The following is an 18,675-nucleotide window of genomic DNA, read 5'->3' on the forward strand; positions in this document are numbered from 1 at the left end:
TGTTTTTCTTCAAGCATCCAGTGGATGTTAACCTGGCAACATGCAAGATATGTCTGCAGAAGATGAAGCACTGCCAGGGTACCAATGTTGGCACCACAGCCCTGCATCAGCATATGCAGCGTCACCATAAAGCGGCCTGGGAGAACCGTGGCTCCGATGCGGTGGTCCAGCCTGCTGCTTCACCAAGTGGCACACTGCTCCCTGTTTTAGCCAGCCAAGGCTCCACCATCTCAAACTAAGGGTCTGTCATACCCATCTTCTGTCGATCCAGATGCTCCTGCTCTTCCTATTCTGACAAAAATCCATCTGACAACAGTATGCGCCCACTCATCCAACGGCGCAGGAGCTGAATGTGCTCCTGTCCAAGTTGCTGGTGCTGCAGTCCCTCCCTTTTTAAGTGGTGGACTCTGCACCTTTCAGAGAACTGATGGCTTGTGCTCAGCCGAGATGGAGAGTCCCAAGCCATAATTTCTTTGCAAAAAAGGCAGTACGTGCTATTTGTGCAAGGTTGCTGGTGTTGCCTTCACACAAAAAAGGCCAGGAATATGTAGGAAATTTATATAAGGTTAGTTATATAAACCAGTCCTCTAAGGTACATAGAAAACAAGAAAATAATAGAAGATGGATCCAGTAAAGTGATTAAAATATGTCAATTTATTATTAAAAGGGCCCTTGCATCACATCTGTCTAGCCCCTTCGTCTGATGCAAGGGCCCTGCCAGGGGAATAGGAGGCTAAGTTATCTTATTTTAATAATAAATTGATACATTTTTATCACTTTACTGGATCCATCTACTATTATTTTCTTATTTTCTATGTATCTTTGAGGACTGGTTTATATAACTAATCTTATATAAATGTCCTACGTCTCTCATACTGCCACCATATGTTCTCCTCTTGCTGATGCCAGTTCCAGGTTGTCTCATTCTGCCACCATATGTTCTCCTCATGCTGATGCCAGCTCCAGGCTGTCTCATTCTGCCACCATATGGTCTCCTCATGCTTCTGCCACCTCCAAGCTGTGTCATTCAGCCACTATATGGTCTCTTCCTGCTGCTGCCAACTCTAGGCTGTGTCATTCAGCCACTATATGGTCTCCTCGTGCTTATGCCACCTCCTGGTTTTGTCATTCAGCCACTATATGGTCTCCTCTTGCTGCCGCCAACTCCAGGCTGTGCCATTCAGACACTATATGGTCTACTCATGCTTCTGCCCCCTCCAGGCTGTGTCATTCAGCCACTATATGGTCTCATCATGCTGCTGTTACCTCCAGGCTGTGCCATTCAGCCACTATATGGTCTCCTCATACTGCCACCAACTCCAGGCTGTGTCATTAAGCCACTATATGGTCTCCTCATGCTGCTGCCAACTCCAGGCTGTGTCATTCTGCCAGATTATGGTCTCCTCATGCTGCTGCCAACTCCAGTCTGTGTTACTGTGCCGCCATGTGGTCTCCTCATGCTGCTGGCACATTAAATACAACTTTTTAGGTTCATCTAATTAAAATGTTAAAAAATATCTTTAATCTTTTCACTAATAAGGCCCTATGGTCTCATCAGGCTGTTGCCACCTCCAGGCTGTGTCATTCAGCCACTATATGGTATTCTCATGCTGCAGCCACCTACACGCTGTGTCATTCAGCCACTATATTGTCTCCTCATACTGATGCCACCTCCAGGCTCTGTCATTGTGCCACTCTGCGACAGTGATTCTAGTAGCGACACCTCTAATCTGCATGTCATACTGAATAACAGTAACATTATTTTACTAACACAGCACACTCCCTATGAATGTTACAATAAGGCAAAATGTTCTATACCCCTATTGAGGCTCTCTGTAGCCCAGAAATAGCCGTTTTTACTAGCGATTCACCGTGAATAAATTTGGACCGAACCAAATTCTTTCGGAAAATTTGGCAAATCGACCAAATCAAATTTTTCAAAAATGTGCTCATCTCTAGCGAACGGCATTGTCAGGATCCGGACTGGTATGCGGGGAGGACACGGGTGGTGGATCCTCTGTGTCAGTGAGGTGATGGCGTGGGTCGTACCAGGGGAACGGAATCTAAGGGGTTACTGGTTTTCACCAGAGCCCGCCGCAAAGCGGGATGGACTTGCAGCGGCAGGTAACCCCCGGTCGTTCCACCCGATAGCGACTCAACCTCACTGACTGCTGAGACAGGCGCGGTACACAAGGACAAAGCAAGAGCAAGGTCAGACGTAGCAGAAGGTCAGGGCAGGCAGCAACGGTTCGTAGTCAGGGGCAACGGAAAGGGTCTGGATACACAGGCAATGGAACACACAGAAACGCTTTCTCAGGGCACAAGGCAACAAGATCCGGCAGGGACAGGAAGGGGAAGTGTGTTTTTATGGAGTGGGGAGTGCTAAGAACTAATTGGGCCAGGCACCAATTAATGGTGCACTGCCCCTTTAAATCTGAGAGACCCGGCACACGTGCACCCTACGGAGTGGGGCCACGCGCGCCGGGACTTAGCAGAAGGATGGGGCCGGTAAGTGACACGGGATGCGACCCGCGGGCGGGCACGTCCCGCCACGGGGATCGCATTCCCGCCGAGGGACACAGAGCAGCGCTCCCGGTCAGACTCGCTGACCGGGGCGCTGCAAGTAGGAGAGTAACGCCGCGAGCGCTCCGGAGGGGAAGCGGGGCCTGGAGTGCTCGGCGTTACAGGCATAAACGTTAAAAAAAAAAAGATATGTCCAAAGTCCCTCTGTTTTGATCAAATCACTTCCCCCCCTCCCCACAAAAAATAAACATAAAATGCGATCAAATACTCAGATAAACGCAAAAATGGTACAAAAAAAACAACAACTACAGATCACGGCACAAAAAATAAGCCCTCATATATGGAAAAATTAGAAAGTTAAAGGTGGTCAAAATAGGGCAATTTTAGATATACTTATTTTGTGAAAAAAAAATATATATTTTTTTAAGCAGCACAATAATAGAAAAGTATGTACTCATGGGTATCATTTTATTCGTTTTGACCCACAGAAAAAAGAAAACATGTAATTTTTATTGTAAAGTGTACAGTGTAAAAACAAAACCCTCCAAAATCTGCAAAATGTCAGTTTTTTGTTTCAATTTCCTCACACAAATAATATATTTTTTTGGGGGTTTGCCATACATTTTATGGTAAAATAAGTGATGTCAATACAAGTACAATTGGTCATGCAAAAAAACAAGCCCTCATGTTGGTTTGGCGAGGGAAAAGAGTTATGATTTTTAGAAGGAGAGGAGGAAAAAATGAAAATGCAAAATTCAAATACTAGTACACATATTAAAAACTTGCAATTCATTGTTAACAAGATATTTAGTTTCATCGTGGATACAATTGCGCCCCTGGTCCTCTGATGGAGCTTTTGGAGTGAAACAAGTTTGGACAAATGAATAATATGCAGTTTTTATGAATCTACCCTATGCTGTATATATTATTCTTCCCTCTTTTTTGGCTTGGCTTAATCATGTGAGGGCTGTCATATTGGCAAAAACATGGCCAAAGGGCTTAGAGTGAAACAATTGTTAATTTCGAATTTATTCCTAACAGTGGCACATATGGGGTATTTTGCCCCTGTGGAACTGGTTAGGACCAGTGGAAATTTATTGACAACCTCAAATTAATTGTTTTAGACCCTTCCATCTCCCCCATAAAAGGAGGAGAGAAACCCAACCCCCTTGTGTTATAGCATGCAGAAAAAAAAAATAGGGAGGGATTGTTGTTCCGCTGTTAGGACTAAGGGAAAACAAATTATCGTTAGAAATTAATGATTCCCTGACGTCCTAACCCGTGGCACATATGGGGATTTAGCAAGCAAATACCCCCATGGGAGGGCACTCATGCCTGGCAGAGGATAAAACCGACCACCCAAATGAAGAATAGCTAGCTATTCTGGAGTCCACTCTATAGTGAGAGATAAATGTGGAGTAAGAACTCCAAGAAGCTGACTTAAAAATGAGTTCCAAAGGAATCGAGCTTCTCTCTGCAAAAGAAATAGCTACTGCACTAGTAGAGTGAGCTTTAACAAATTCAGACTCCCGAATAACTTCCTTAACCCCTTAAGGATGCAGGGTTTTTTGGTTTTTGCACTTTCGTTTTTTCCTCCTCACCTATTAAAAATCATAACCCTTTCAATTTTGCACCTAAAAATCAATATGATGGCTAATTTTTTGAACCACCAATTCTAGTTTGCAGTGACATCAGTCATTTTACCCAAAAATCTAGAGCGAAATGGAAAAAAAAATCATCATTGTGCGACGAAATTGAAGAAAAAAATCTATTTTGTAACTTTTGGGGGCTTCCTTTCTATGCAGTAAATTTTTCAGTAAAAATTACACCTGATCTTTATTCTGTAGCTCCATACGATTAAAATGATACCCTACTTATATCGGTTTGATTTTGTCGTACTTCTGGAAAATAAAATCCTAACTACATGCAGGAAAATTTATACGTTTAAAATTGTCATCTTCTGACCCCTATAACTTTTTTTATTTTTCTGCATATGGGGCGGTATGAGGGCTCATTTTTTGCGCCGTGATCTGACATTTTTAGTGGTACAATTTTTGTATTGATCAGACTTTTTGATCGCTTTTTATTCATTTTTTCATGATATAATTATTTTGGACTTTGGAATTTTTTTGCGTGTATGCCATTGACCGTGCGGTTTAATTAATGATATATTTTTTATAGTTCGGACATTTACGCACGCGGCGATACCACATATGTTTATATTTATTTTTATTTACATGGTGTTTTTTTTTAGGGGAAAAGGGGGGATTTTAACTTTTATTAAGGAAAGGGTTAAATCACATTTATTATTTTTTTTTTTTACACTTTTTTTTTCAGTGTTATAGCTCCCATAGGGGGCTATAGCATTGCATACACTGATTGCCAGCACTGGTCACTGCAAAGCCATAGTTTTACAGTGATCAGTGTTATCGGCGGTCGATTGCTCAAGCCTTCATCTCAGGCTTGGAGCAATCAATCGCTAAAGGAACACGCCGGAGGAAGGTCAGAGGACCTCCGCTCGTGTCCCAGATGATTGAGACATCGCATTTTCACTGCGGTGGTCCCGATCAGCCCCACTGAGCAGCCGGGCAGCTTTCACTTTCGTTTTAGACGCGGCGTTAAACTTTGAACAACGCGTCTAAAGGGTTAATAGCGTTAATAATCGCTGCCGCGCGCTATTAGCCCCAGGTCCCGGCTTCAGATACATGCCATGACCGACCCGATATGACGTGGGTTCACCACATGACCCCACGTTATATCGCGGGAGCCGGCCAAGGACGTAAATATATGACCTTGGTCATTAAGGGGTTAATACAGCGAATTATAATTAGTTTGAAAGCCTTGTGGCCCTTACAGACACTAGAGAAAAGGATAAGAAGGTTTTCATCCTTACAGAACTCCTTGGATCGATCCAGGTAAATCCAAAGACATCTCAATAGGTCAAGACTGTGGAGGCTTCTGTTTTCTACTGAGGAGGGGAACAGAGCTAACACAGGAAGAGAAACAGCCTGGTTCATATTAGTAAAAGTTGGCACAAAAGAACCCGGTCTGGGAGGAACTGAATGTAGGCTCAAAGGCTGAAAAGGATTGGAGTTCTCAGAGGTGATGGCCAATAAGAAGGTAAACTTCAAAGTGAGAAATTTGAGATCCCCCTCCTCCAAAGGCTTGAAGGGGGGAGATGATAACCCCCTGAGCACGACTGATAAATCCCATGCAGGGATAGGTCAAATAATTGTAGGCTTTATTCTAGAAGCTCCTTTTGGAATCTTCTAACCAGGGGATTTTGAGAAAGAGAGCTGTTGAGAAAAGCTGAGATGGCAGACACTTGCACTCTCAAAGTAGAAGGAGATAAACCCTTGTCTAGTTCGTCTTGTAGAAACTGGAGAACAGCAGAAGTGGTAGGATTCTTGGTGTACCTTTCGCGTTGCCGACACCAGGATGAGAATATATCCCCCATTCATTTGTAGGATTTTGTCTTAGCTTCAGATCTAGAGTGTGATAAGGTTCACAAGATGGCCCCTGAAAGCCCTTCTACATTTGCAAGGGACTAATCAACCTCCAAGCTGTCAGGTTGAACATTTGGAGATTGGAGCAGCTGTGAGTGTCCCCCGACACAAGTGCTTGCTTTGGGGGAAGCCTCCAAATTTGACCCTGAGTCATCTGAATGAGCTGGGTGAACCAAGCTCTTTTGGGCCAGTATGGAATGATGGCTATGACAGACACGTGGTCTTGCTGGATTTTCATCAATATTCTCGGAATCAAGGAAATTGGAGGGAAGATGTAGGCCAGTCTGAACCTCCAAGGGATTGACAGAGCATCTTTTGCCACAGGATTGTCCTCCCTGTAAAGCGAGCAAAACCTTTGCACCTTGGCATTTAACCTCGTCACCATGAAATTGATCCCTGGCATACCCCACCTGAGCAAAATCTCCTTGAAGATGTCTGGATGAAGATACCACTCTCCAGTAGGAGGACCTCTGCTCAGGCGATCTGCTATTACATTGTAAGTTCCTCGGATGTGAACGGCCGACAAGTGGGTGAGGTTCACCTCTGTCCAATCCAGAATCACATCTTTCTCTCTCAGGAGACTTTGTGACCTAGTGCCTCCCTGCTTGTTGATATATATAGAACAGCCGTCATGCTGTCTGATTGAACCTTCACCGCCTTGCCTTGTATGCAAGGCGAAAAGTGGAATAGGGCTAATCTGATGGCCCTGATTTCTAGGATAGTTCAAGATAACATCTTCTCCTGGGGTGACCAGAATCCCTGGACTGTTTTGTCCAACAAGTGCGCTCCCCAGCCCACAAGGGACGCGTCTGTGGTAAGTATGATCCAATCAGGTTGGATCAAGGACTTTCCTTCCTGAAGATGACTCCACCATCTCAGAGAGGACCGGACTAGAGGAGGCAGGGAGTGCACGGAATTTAGTCCCTCTGAACTATGATCCCACTTGGCTAATACTTCCGACTGAAGCAGACGTAGGTGCCATAATGCCCAAGGAACTGCCTCCTTGGTTGCAGACATCAGTCCCAACATTCTCATTAGATAAAGAAGGGTTACCCTCCTGAGAACTAATAGAGATTTGGCTGTTTCCTGAACTTGCAGCTTCCTTTCGGGAGTTAGATGAATAGTCATGGCTACTGATTCTAATAGGAACCCCAGAAATCTCACTGAGGTGGCAGGTTGGAGATTGGACTTGTTCCAATTGATTATCCAACCTAGCTGCTGGAGGAAGGATACAGCCGTTTGAATATGCTGGGACAGGATCGCTTGAGAGGAGGCTTTGAAAAGCCAGTCATCTAGGTAAGGGACTATATATAGTTCCTGAAGTCTTAGAGCTGCCACCACCGAGACCACCACCTTGGTAAATGTGTGTGGTGCTGAAGAGATTCCAAACGGGAGGGCAACAAACTGATAGTGTTTTAGAACTCCCTGAATTTGGACAGCAATCATTAAGAATCTTCTGGACCCAGGATGGATGGGAATATGAAGGTAGGCATCCTTGAGGCCAAAGGTTTCCAGGAGGTCCCCTGGCATAAGAAAATTGACAGACTGAATTTTTTCCATCCAGAAACGCTTGCGTCTGTTAGAACGGTTGAAAAACCTTAGGTCTATTTTCATTGTCCAGTCCCCGGTAACTTTGGGGACCAGGAACACAGGAGAATAGATGCCTACTCCCCGCTCCTGAAGAGGAATCTCTTCCAAGGCTTCATTTTGGAGATATTCTAAAATGTAAGCTTCCAAGACTGTTTGCTTGCTGGAAGGTAGAAGTCTGGTCCTGACGAATTTGTCGGGAGGAGTACTGTTCAACTCCACTCTTTAACCTTCCGAGATTACTTGAAGGACCCAAGGGTCCTGAATATGACCTTCCCAAGAAGACAGGAAATGCTGAAGGTGACCACTCACAGGAATGGAAGGAGAAGGGAGTTGAGACAGGATGGGAGCACTGGCAGAAATCCAAGAGCATCGGAGAGGCCCTAGTCAGAGCAACGAGGACTTTCCACCATAGGAACCCCTGGAGCGTTTAGCTCCCCTCTTTTGTATTGGAGTTTATCTTCTTCCTCAGATAATGAAGATTGAGAATCTCCCTGAGCAGCTTCCCCGACATCTTCATAGACCTAGGTGGAGATGATGTTCTAGCACGATTGGAGGTCACCAGTTACTTAAATTCCTCAATGGAGGCCCCCATGGTATTCATGTTAGATGAAATGAAGTCCTTCACCCAGACGACCATATCATGCATGGTTGGTTCTTGTTGGGCTTGACCTCTAGCACGACAGGATGGGCAGCGGGAATACTGGTAATCATCCTCTAATAATTCCAGGTATTCATGGCACTGGAGATGTTTCCTCTTATAGGTAGTTTTCTTAGAGGGAACATCCCTGGACCCGTCTGCTGAAGACATGCTCTGAAAAGAAAGTAAGAGTATTGGAAAAGAGAAAAAATGAAATTCCCCAAGAAAAATTTTACCGAGCAAAAGCGAAAGCAGGAAAAAAATAGAAATGCTGAAAGGAACCAATAGCAGAAGCTATAGGCACTTGGAAAATATGTATGAACAAGTAGCACTTGTACCACGGCTCCAGTCTGGTCTCCTGGGTGCCAAAACTTAAGCCCCGCCCCCAAATGGGCAGATACAGGAAATAAATTTAATATCCCAATTAAAAATGAAAGAAAGAGCCCAATAATCCTTCCTGGACACAGTCAGGAGCAAAGGATAAAGGTATAGGCAAACAAACATATGTTTTAAAGCCTCAAGAGTGAGTAAACACTCAGAGTAGAGGCAGGAAGTGACGCAACGCGGTCTGGCACTGCCCCCTGACATGAGCACAGCGTGCACCAGGAAGCAGCACAGGAGATGCGTGCCAGAAAGGAGCACAGAACGCACATATACCAACATGGTAAATGTCAGATAAGAAAGAGAGAGGCAGCCGAAGCTGCAGATGCCAGAGAAATACATTGGCAATTAGAGAAAAGGGCCGAAATGCCCAGAGGTATGTCAAAAGGAATACAGCTATATAAAAGTAATATATGAAGGGGGTCCCACAGGACCACCACTGATCCTAACTCTGTCCAGAGGACAGAAGAAAACACAAGGGGGTTGGTTTTCTCTCCTCCATTTATGGGGGAGGTGGGAGAGTCTAAAACAATTATTAATTTGAGGTTGTCAATAAATTTCCACCGGTCCTAACCAGTTCCACGGGGGCAAAATACCCCATATGTGCCACTGGTTAGGACGTAAGGGAACACTCAAAATGAGTCAGGAGAAAGTAAAAAGGATGGAGATGCTGTAAAAGAGGAAGATACAGAAGAAAGCACACCTGAGAGCCAAAACCTAATGTTGAAAGTGCATGTGAGGAAAAAGGCAGTGGGGAGATATTGATCGACACAGTGGAATAATTACCCCGGACCACTTATTAAGGGAAACCTGTCACAGAGTTTTCCCCTTTATAGTAGTAGTATAACTACTGATTACAAATTATAGAGTTTAAAGGGGTACTCCGGTGCTTAGAAATCTTATCCCCTATCCAAAGGATGCATGCAGTAATTTTTCCGCCACGATGTCCCGTCACTGTATAGCGCCCCTAATGAATTACAGGCATATACGGGCGCAAAAGGGTAGTTACAAAACCCCATAGGCTGCAATGCAATTTAGTCACGGCCGTCAGGGGTTTTGTAATGGCCGGATCTCGCCGATATAGTGACGGAACTGGTGACGGAAGTTCCTAAACGGAACTATTTCATAGTGTGGAAGCAGCCTTAATTTTCTGGCACCAGTTGATTAAAAAAAAAAAAAAAAAGTACCCCTTTAAGACCTGACCATGGACTGATGATTCCAATAGGTAACATGGCACTCCAGACAACAGATGTGAAAAAATCTAATTGTTTTTATTCCCCCATCAAATACAAGTACATGAAACATTTCAACTTTGCAATGAAGTCTTTCTCAAGAATGTACTTGATTTGTACTTGTATTTGATGGATGAATAAAAACACTTGGATTTTTCCACAACCATTGTCTGGAGTGCTGTCTTTTACATGTTGTATTTTGGATGAGTGAATAATGAGCAGAGTGTTAAAATATGTGTAATAGTTTATATTATATATTTGTTAGTAGGCAACTTTCATTTTCCAATAGCGGAATCTAAAATGAAAGCTAAACTGAGATCGGTTGCTATGGCAACAAAGACAGTTTTAGGCAGTTTTGTGATTATGCCTCCATCGTCTAGCTGTGCCTCAATTTTGCAATCTTTTTTAGCCTTTTCACCCTCACCATGTCACCCTCACAGCACCTGACCAAAGACAACATAGATCATTGCACAGAATTTGCAGAATGGGTGACACAGCTTCTCCATATAGACCCTTATTCAGATTAATTAATGATAAAGCAAATGTATTTGTAAATCACTGATACTGGTGAGACAAATATACATATAATGTTCTTTTCTACATTACAGTAGAATCTCCCAATAGCGGACACTCACGGGGAATAAAAAAAAGTGTCCACTATTGAGAAATGTCCCCTATTGGGAGAAAAGGCTCAAAAATGTTTCTAAATGACTGAATACTTTCCTGCACTCACTATAGAGTGTAATTACCTATAAAACATGATAAAAAGCCATATTACAATAGAATCTTCCAGTGCCGTTTAATCACCACTTCTACCCCCCATCATTTCATCCCCCCTTTATACCCTGTGCAACATTATTCCCCCTATGCCTTGTGCCACATTATCCCACCTCCCTTACCCCTGTGCCACTTTATTTCCCCTTGATCCCCCTGGGCCATTTCATTACCCCCTTATTACCCTCTGTGCAAATTCATTTATGAAGTAGCACAGGGGGATAAAGGGGAAATTATGGCACAAGGGGGGAGGGGCATATGGCACAGGGGGTGGTACAGAGGGGGTGATACATTTACACAGAGGGTAATAAAGGGGGAATAAAATAGCACAGAGGGGGATCAAGAGGAAATTATGTGGCACAGGGGATAATAAAGGAGGAGATGATTTGGCACAGGGAAGATAAAATGGCAAAGGGGGGATCAGAGAAGGAGGGGTGGGGGGTGAATGATGTGGCCGGAGGACATACAGAAGCAGGAGACCACTGTTTAAACAGCGGTCTTCTGCTTCTGTGCTGGGGCTGCTGCAGGGGGGTGCAGCGGGGGCCTGGCCCCTTGCTGGGGTATAAGCTGTACCCCCTGTCAGCGGCCCTGTGTACAAGGTAGGGCCAGCACATAAGCCTGGTTTTCCCCTAATGGGAGTGTTTTGTCCCCCAATGGGAGTGTTTTTCGCCTATTTTCCCCTATTGGGAGTGTTTTGTCCCCTGGTGGGTGTGTCCGCATCTGTTATTGGGAGTGTCCCCTATTCAGAGGGTGCAAATACATTAAGTCTTATGGGACTCTGCCGGGGAATTAAAAACTGTCCCCTGTTGGGAGGTGTCCCCTGTTGGGAGGTGTCCACTAAGGGAGGTTTTACTGTATATAAAAAGTTATTTCTAATGACTACTGCTCTTTAAGGATGAACACCAGGGGATCCCTTATGCTCTACACCCAAGTCTAGCCGGCACCAAAAGGATTATGGCTTCAAAATGATGTGACCACAATAGGAAGATGTACACAATTAACATCTATCATATAAAATTCCTTTGACTTATGTTGTACAGAAATTCCCATTTTACGCTGTCTTTTTCATATTAATTTTGCTTAAATGGTAAACTAATCATATGCATTTTACAGTAAACAAAGATTTGAAGTGAGTAAACTGAATACATTGATATAATTTAGCTTACACTAAGCCTACGGTTACATTTTGTGAATGTTAAGTACATGTCTGCATAATAATTAGAATGTAGAAGAGAAAAGTAGAGGCTTACAGGGTAGCGTTCATCTCCAGCTTTTCTCATGCATAGTGCTCGGTGTTGTTGAGAAACCTCATTTGTTGGTCTATATTGAGAAAGCCTTAGATCAGCTTAAAAAAGCACAATGAAATATACGATTTACAGAAGGGAAACTGTAGATGCAGTATTGCTTACCTATCATAACTGTATAATACATTTACATTATAATTATTACTATTACTTTTATTACAATGAATTGCACTGTAGTTTCAGAAGATGGGTAGAACCTGCAGTAGTAGAAAAGCACAATGAAAACTGACACAAAGTCAGAGGCATAATTTTATTCTAATCTTGGCTTCTGAGAAGCCAAAAAGAGGCATACCCTAACGCTTCACAAAAAATTTTTTTTAAAATTTGCAAAACCTATTAAACCTTATTTATTAAAATAAAAATGTTTTTCCTCAGGAGCTAGGAGCTTTTTCATTCAAAATTTAATTACAAACAATATTATTACCGTATATACTCGAGTATAAGCCGAGTTTTTCAGCACGATTTTTCGTGCTGAAAACACCCCCCCTCGGCTTATACTCGAGTGAACTCTCCACCCGCAGTGGTCTTCAACCTGCGGACCTCCAGAGGTTTCAAAACTACAACTCCCAGCAAGCCCGGGCAGCCATCGGCTGTCCGGGCTTGCTGGGAGTTGTAGTTTTGAAACCTCCGGAGGTCCGCAGGTTGAAGACCACTGCGGCCTTCGACATCATCCAGCCCCCTCTCACCCCCTTTAGTTCTGTACAGTACTCACCTTCGCTCGGCGCTGGTCCGGTGCTGCAGGACTGTCCGGAGAGGAGGTGGTCCGGTGGGATAGTGGTTCCTGGCTGCTATCTTCACCGGGGAGGCCTCTTCTAAGCGCTTCGGGCCCGGCCCCAGAATAGTCACGTTGCCTTGACAACGACGCAGAGGTACATTCATTGCCAACGTACTTCTGCGTCATTGTCAAGGCAACGCCTCTATTCTGGGCCCGAAGCGCTTAGAAGAGGCCTCCCCGGTGAAGATAGCAGCCCGGAACCACTATCCCACCAGACGACCTCCTCACCGGACAGCCCTGCAGCACCGGACCAGCGCCGAGCGGAGGTGAGTACTGTACAGAACTAAAGGGGGGTGAGAGGGGGCTGGATGATGTCGAAGGCCGCAGTGGTCTTCAACCTGCGGACCTCCGGAGGTTTCAAAACTACAACTCCCAGCAAGCCCGGACAGCCGATGGCTGCCCTGGCTTGCTGGGAGTTGTAGTTTTGAAACCTCTGGAGGTCCGCAGGTTGAAGACCACTGAGGGCGGAAGATGACAAGAGGATGATGAAGGGGGGGTGTGGGATGATGACAAGAGGATGATGAAGGGGGGGTGTGGGATGATGACAAGAGGATGATGAAGGGGGGGTGTGGGATGATTACAAGGGGATGATGAAGGGGGGTGGGGATGATGACAAGGGGATGATGAAGGGGGGGGGGTGTGGGATGATTATAAGGGGATGATGAAGGGGGGTGGGGATGATGACAAGGGGATGATGAAGGGGGGATGTGTGGGATGATGACAAGGGGATGATGACAGGTGATGATGATGAGGGTCTGGATGATGACAGGCGGTGATGATGATGAGGATGTTAATGACGGGTCTGGATGATGACAGGGGGGGATGATGTATTTCCCACCCTAGGCTTATACTCGAGTCAATAACTTTTCCTGGGATTTTGGGTTGAAATTAGGGGGTCTCGGCTTATACTCGGGTCGGCTTATACTCGAGAATATATACGGTATCTTTAAATAAAGTTCAATTAGATGCAGCAAAGGGGCCCAGTTGGGTCAGAGGCTGCTGGTAAGGACATGCACGTACAGCGTGACGGTGATGCAGCAGTTCTTAAAGGGGCACTCTGGTGGAAAACATATATTTTTTTTTAAATCAAATGGTGCCAGAAATGTTAAAATCTTAATCCTTCCAGTACGTATCAGCTGCTGTATGCTCCACAGGAAGTTATTTTCTTTTTGAATTTCTTTTCTGTCTGACCACAGTGCTCTATGTGGACCGACCCACTATGACGCGGGGTCAGCTTGTAACCCCGCATCATAGCAGGGGAGTGGGCTCAGGGCATACAGGTACGCCCTGCGTCCTGAATAGGTTGAAGAGAATCAACTGGGGCAAAAAAGTAAAAAAAAATCTTAATCCTTCCACTGCTTATCAGCTGCTGTATGCTACAGAGGTAGTTGTATAGTTATTTTCTGTCTAACCACAGTGCTCTCCGCTGACACCTCTGTCCATGTCAGGAACTGTCCAGAGCAAACCTCTCCTACTCTGAACATTTCCTAACATGGACAGAGGTGTCAGCAAAGGGCACTGTGGTCAAACAGAAAAGAAGTTCAAAAAGTAAAGAACTTCCTCTCTAGTATACAGCAGCTGATAAATACTGGAAAGATTATGTTTTTTAATAGAAGTAATTTACAAATCTGTTTAACTTTCTGGCACCAGTTGATAAAAAAAAAAAAAAAAAAAAAAAAAAAATACTTGTTTTCCACTGGTGTACCCTTTTAGGCTGACCTGCAACAGCCCCTGCATGTCACTGGCATCACTCACTGACTTTACCTGCTTAGAGTAAGTGTTGTTGCCCAGCTCTTGCAAGACTGTTCACAATCCTTTGCAGTTCTATTCAGCTAGGGAAAGGGAGTAGGGGTTATACCCCATGGAAGCATATGATAATGTTAGTGACTAAAGCCAAAACTGCCTGCTCTTGTGCCAGATACACTGTTCATAATTCTTTACAGCTGTAACTAGCGGGAACTAGACACCAATGTTTCGGCTGTAGTGAAGATTGGGGATTTGGAGTGATTCTTTATATACATATATATTTATATTATTTTTTATTTTTATTTTTTATTTTATTTTATCTCAGCTTGGTCACATTCAAACACCAGACATTCTCAAAAAAAAAAAATTAAAAAAATAAACAGATACCCATGAAATTGCATGACCAGAAAATATTTTTTACAGTACAGTAGAGTCTCTTGCTGAAACTGTAATACTGTTTTACTGTAGAACAAGAAGCACGAATACCAGCTCACTCCTGTAAGCGCCCGGACTGGATTTGGACTGATCCGGTTGAATAGTGAACAAAGGATAGGATGTCCAGCGCAGACTCTTGTGACATTAACATTTTGTGTGTGGTTATCTTTGTAGTGTGGATTTCATAACTCACTATCCTTTGTTCATTGTTTTACTGTAATACTCCTTTTAAGCGTACCCGTCAGATCCAACAAAAAAAAAATAAAATAAAAATTAATATATCACTCAGTACCTAATCCTGACCATGTACATCTAATTTTTATGTGTCTAGCACCTTTATTTATTTTTTCATTACACTTAATTTAGCTCACTAGTCTGAATTCCTCTCAAAGGGAGGGGGTGTGGCCTCACTGTGCAGGTCTCCGCCCCCTCCCTCAGTATGCTGTCTGCTCACATCTCCCCTAGCATTAACAAAACTACAACTCCCAGCTTCTCCTCACTGACAGTAGCGGGACACAAGCTGACAGTGGGAGGATTTTTCCTCCAGCTCTGAGCCCTGTGCTCACAGCTGTCAATCAAGGAAGTGTGTCCATGACATAGGTGATGATGCATGGACACAGCAGGACTAGTATGTGTCCAAGGAGGCAGGGGGGCAGTTGTTTGACTGACTTTTTCAGTATGAAATACTGAAAATTTTCTAATGAAAGCAATTGCAAAACCTATTGGTTTTGCATGCTTTACAACATATGAAAGGTTTTTGTATCTGACAGTGCCCATTTAAGGTTTCCATTGATAGATAATTTGCCAATATGACTAGCAGGAAATATGCATTTTAATAATTAGTGCATGAATGGTAACAACATGATAATTTCCCAACCATTGGCAATCTGGTGGGGATTTTTGGGCATAATTTAAATATGGAAAAAGGATGCCGTCCACAGAATTTATTGGTCTAAGTGCATTTTGTGATTTTGCAAGTCTACAGAGGTGTCAGTAAAGAGCACTGTGGACAAGACAAAAAAAAAGAAATTCAAAAAGAAAATAATTTCCTCTGTAGCATACAGCAGCTCAAAAGTACTGGAAAGGTAAAGATTTTTAACTGGAAAGGTAAAGATTTTTTACTTTCTAGCACCAGTTGATTTAAAAAAAAACGTTTTCCACCAAAGTACCCCTTTAAGTTACTTAGCAATGAGCACGGGAGCTGCACTCGCTATATAGCGGTGAATGTTGGCTACTATCAGTAGCTGGACATCCACCTCTAATGAAGGCCAGCTGCAATCTCGCAAGTTATTATCCCTTTAGACGCCATGATCAATGCCAATCACGGTGTCCAAAAAATTATATCCTACATCCTGGCTAGCTAAGGGGCCTCATCGGACCCTTGTGATGGGATCGTGGGGATCCAATGGGCTACAATGGTGAGTGAGGGTCCTCCTACCTGCCTCCTGCCACTGATTGCCGAGTCACTGATGCAGCCTGGCTTAGCTTGAGAGAAGAATGGAATACAACACCCTAATTCAGGTGCACAAACCTTGTGGCAACACAATTCAGCCTAAACAGGTGTTACATATTACTTTTACACTATTATTCCTTTGGCTGTATTTAAACCATTGGGGGCAATTACAACTCCACCCCCTGACAAAGGAAAATCAAAACACACACTAACATTGGTGTTACAGGGTTCAGGGTCTATTGTTTTTTTACTTTTTATAGTTGTTCTATATTTGTATAACCTTTTTAGCTATAGTGAGCAATGTATGTTTAGGGGACTTTGTGGCCAATGGAACTACATAGGAAGTTGTTGAAGGAAAATGTTCACTCGTTCACCCGCACTATAACCCGATACACTGTGGGTGAACAGGAGACTGATGCGGGGTCTCTGACTGCTATACCTATCTGCAGTCCGGGACCCTGATCCTCCAAAGGTCCCCCTCTTCCAGCGCTGACATGCTCTTTGAGGCGGACTTGCCAGCTGCATTTAAATATTCATAAGCGCCGGTCACATGAGTGCTCAGTAGGCACGAGCGCTCACGTGACCAGCGCTTATGAATATTTAAATCCAGCGAGTGGGCCCGCCTCCAGAGCGCAACTCAGAACTGAAAGAGGGGGGACCTTTGGATGATTGGGGTTCCGGACTGCAGAAAGATATAGCAGTCAGAGACCCCGCATCGGTCTCCTGTTCACCCGCACTATAACTCGGTGTATGAGGGTATAGTGCGGGTAAACGGGTGAACGTTTTCCTTTAATAAGGCAAATTATATTATATATGCTAGCACTTTATTCTAGCCTCTCTCTCTAGTTGGCCACAGTATAGCTTTCTTTTCTTCTCTTGCAGGGATGGGGATAGTTTATTTATTTTTATAAATTTATTTACATGTTGAAAATCCCACCTACCTCTTAATGTGCATCTATTTTTTGTATTCATGTGTATTTTGTACCCCATAGTATCTTTACCCACTTTTTTACTTGTTGCATCATGATTCCCCCCCCCCCTCCCACTATGAATTTATCCTTATATGCAATATATTTTATGTCTGAATATGTGTCATAAGGATTTGATTTCATAAGGTTTGTGTTGCACAATTTTTTTGGGTCAAACTAATTTTGGTAGGTGTTAATATTTGTAAATAGGTTTTCCTCACCTTCAAATGAATGGGCCTTGTCTCTCAGAGCCGCACATGGAAATGGTTGGATTTTAAGATGCCTGATTCTTTGTTCTGTTGGAAATATGCCACGGCCAGACCCAGCAACAGTTATTTACAGAGTATGGCCACCTTAAGTTTCCTTAGAAAGAAAAATGTTATAAAATGTGTTTACAGCTATAAAAAATGGAAATTCTAAAGATTCAAGCAACAATGGGGTTTATTTACTAACATGATCCCAACTCTTTTTTGTCGGGTTTTGCCCCCAAATTGTGTCGCACGTCCCATGCGACACAATTTGCGGCCAAAAAAAACAAAACCCTCCATTTTACAAGAAAACCCTGAAAAGTTTGATGTTGAAGTTGTGATACTGCATGTTATATGCCTTGGCTAGCACTGGTAAAAGATGGCAAAATCAATATAAATCTGTACACCCACATATTTGGGTTAGATGCTACATTTGGGCTCAACATTGGGTCATGAAGAATGCTTTGTGATTAGAAGCAAGGAAGATAAACAAAAGAGGAATCTTCAACATGGTGGACAGTTACATTTTTCTTTTATAAATGGAAGAATCAATGATGCTGACAGCTTTATGCATTTCTAAGAATGAGTGGATGCCCCATTGACTATAAATGCTGGGGAGACATCTCATTCTGAATGGCCAGCTACTAACTGAACACTTTCAGTAACTTAGCCTATAAAAAAAGATATTTCCCAATTTCAAAGCATATTTAATAACAACAACAACAACAATAATAATAACTTGTAATCTTGACCACCCCGATTGTTTGCACTGTCTTTAATACAGTGGTCCCTCAAGTTACAATAGTAATTGGTTCCAGGATGTTATTGTATGTTGAAACCATTGCATGCTGAGACTATAACTCTATGGAAACCTGATAAACCTGGTTCTAAAGCCACCAAAATGTCATCCAAAAATAGGAAAAACTGAGGACTGCGGGAAAATAAGTGGACAACTTATACAGATAAAGACAGTCCTTACATATAGAAGTAAGAAAGAGCTGATGGTAGCTGCTAATCACTGTCTATGTAGAGGACAGGGTCCTGTAGAATACACTCAGTGGGGGAGATTTATCAAAACCTGTCCAGAGGAAAAGTTACAGAGT

The 18,675-nt window shown here is 43.4% G+C and overlaps 1 long non-coding RNA gene across 2 annotated transcripts in view; it reads right to left on the reverse strand.

Annotated features, from left to right (window-relative positions):
* Positions 1–18,669, reverse strand: part of LOC130355399 (uncharacterized) — a 37,331-nt gene extending 18,662 nt beyond the window's left edge. The window contains exons 1-3 of one of the 2 annotated variants that reach the window (XR_008888507.1): positions 18,552–18,669; positions 17,546–17,687; positions 11,894–11,963 (exon numbers count right to left, since the gene is read on the reverse strand). This is a non-coding gene — a long non-coding RNA (uncharacterized LOC130355399). Of the gene's footprint in view, positions 1–11,893; positions 11,989–17,545; positions 17,688–18,551 lie in introns of both variants that reach the window. The other variant, XR_008888506.1, reaches the window with a different exon arrangement.
* Between the last annotated feature and the right edge of the window lie 6 nt (positions 18,670–18,675).

This window comes from Hyla sarda, chromosome 2, assembly GCF_029499605.1.
Source record: "Hyla sarda isolate aHylSar1 chromosome 2, aHylSar1.hap1, whole genome shotgun sequence".
Taxonomy (NCBI): domain Eukaryota; kingdom Metazoa; phylum Chordata; class Amphibia; order Anura; family Hylidae; genus Hyla; species Hyla sarda.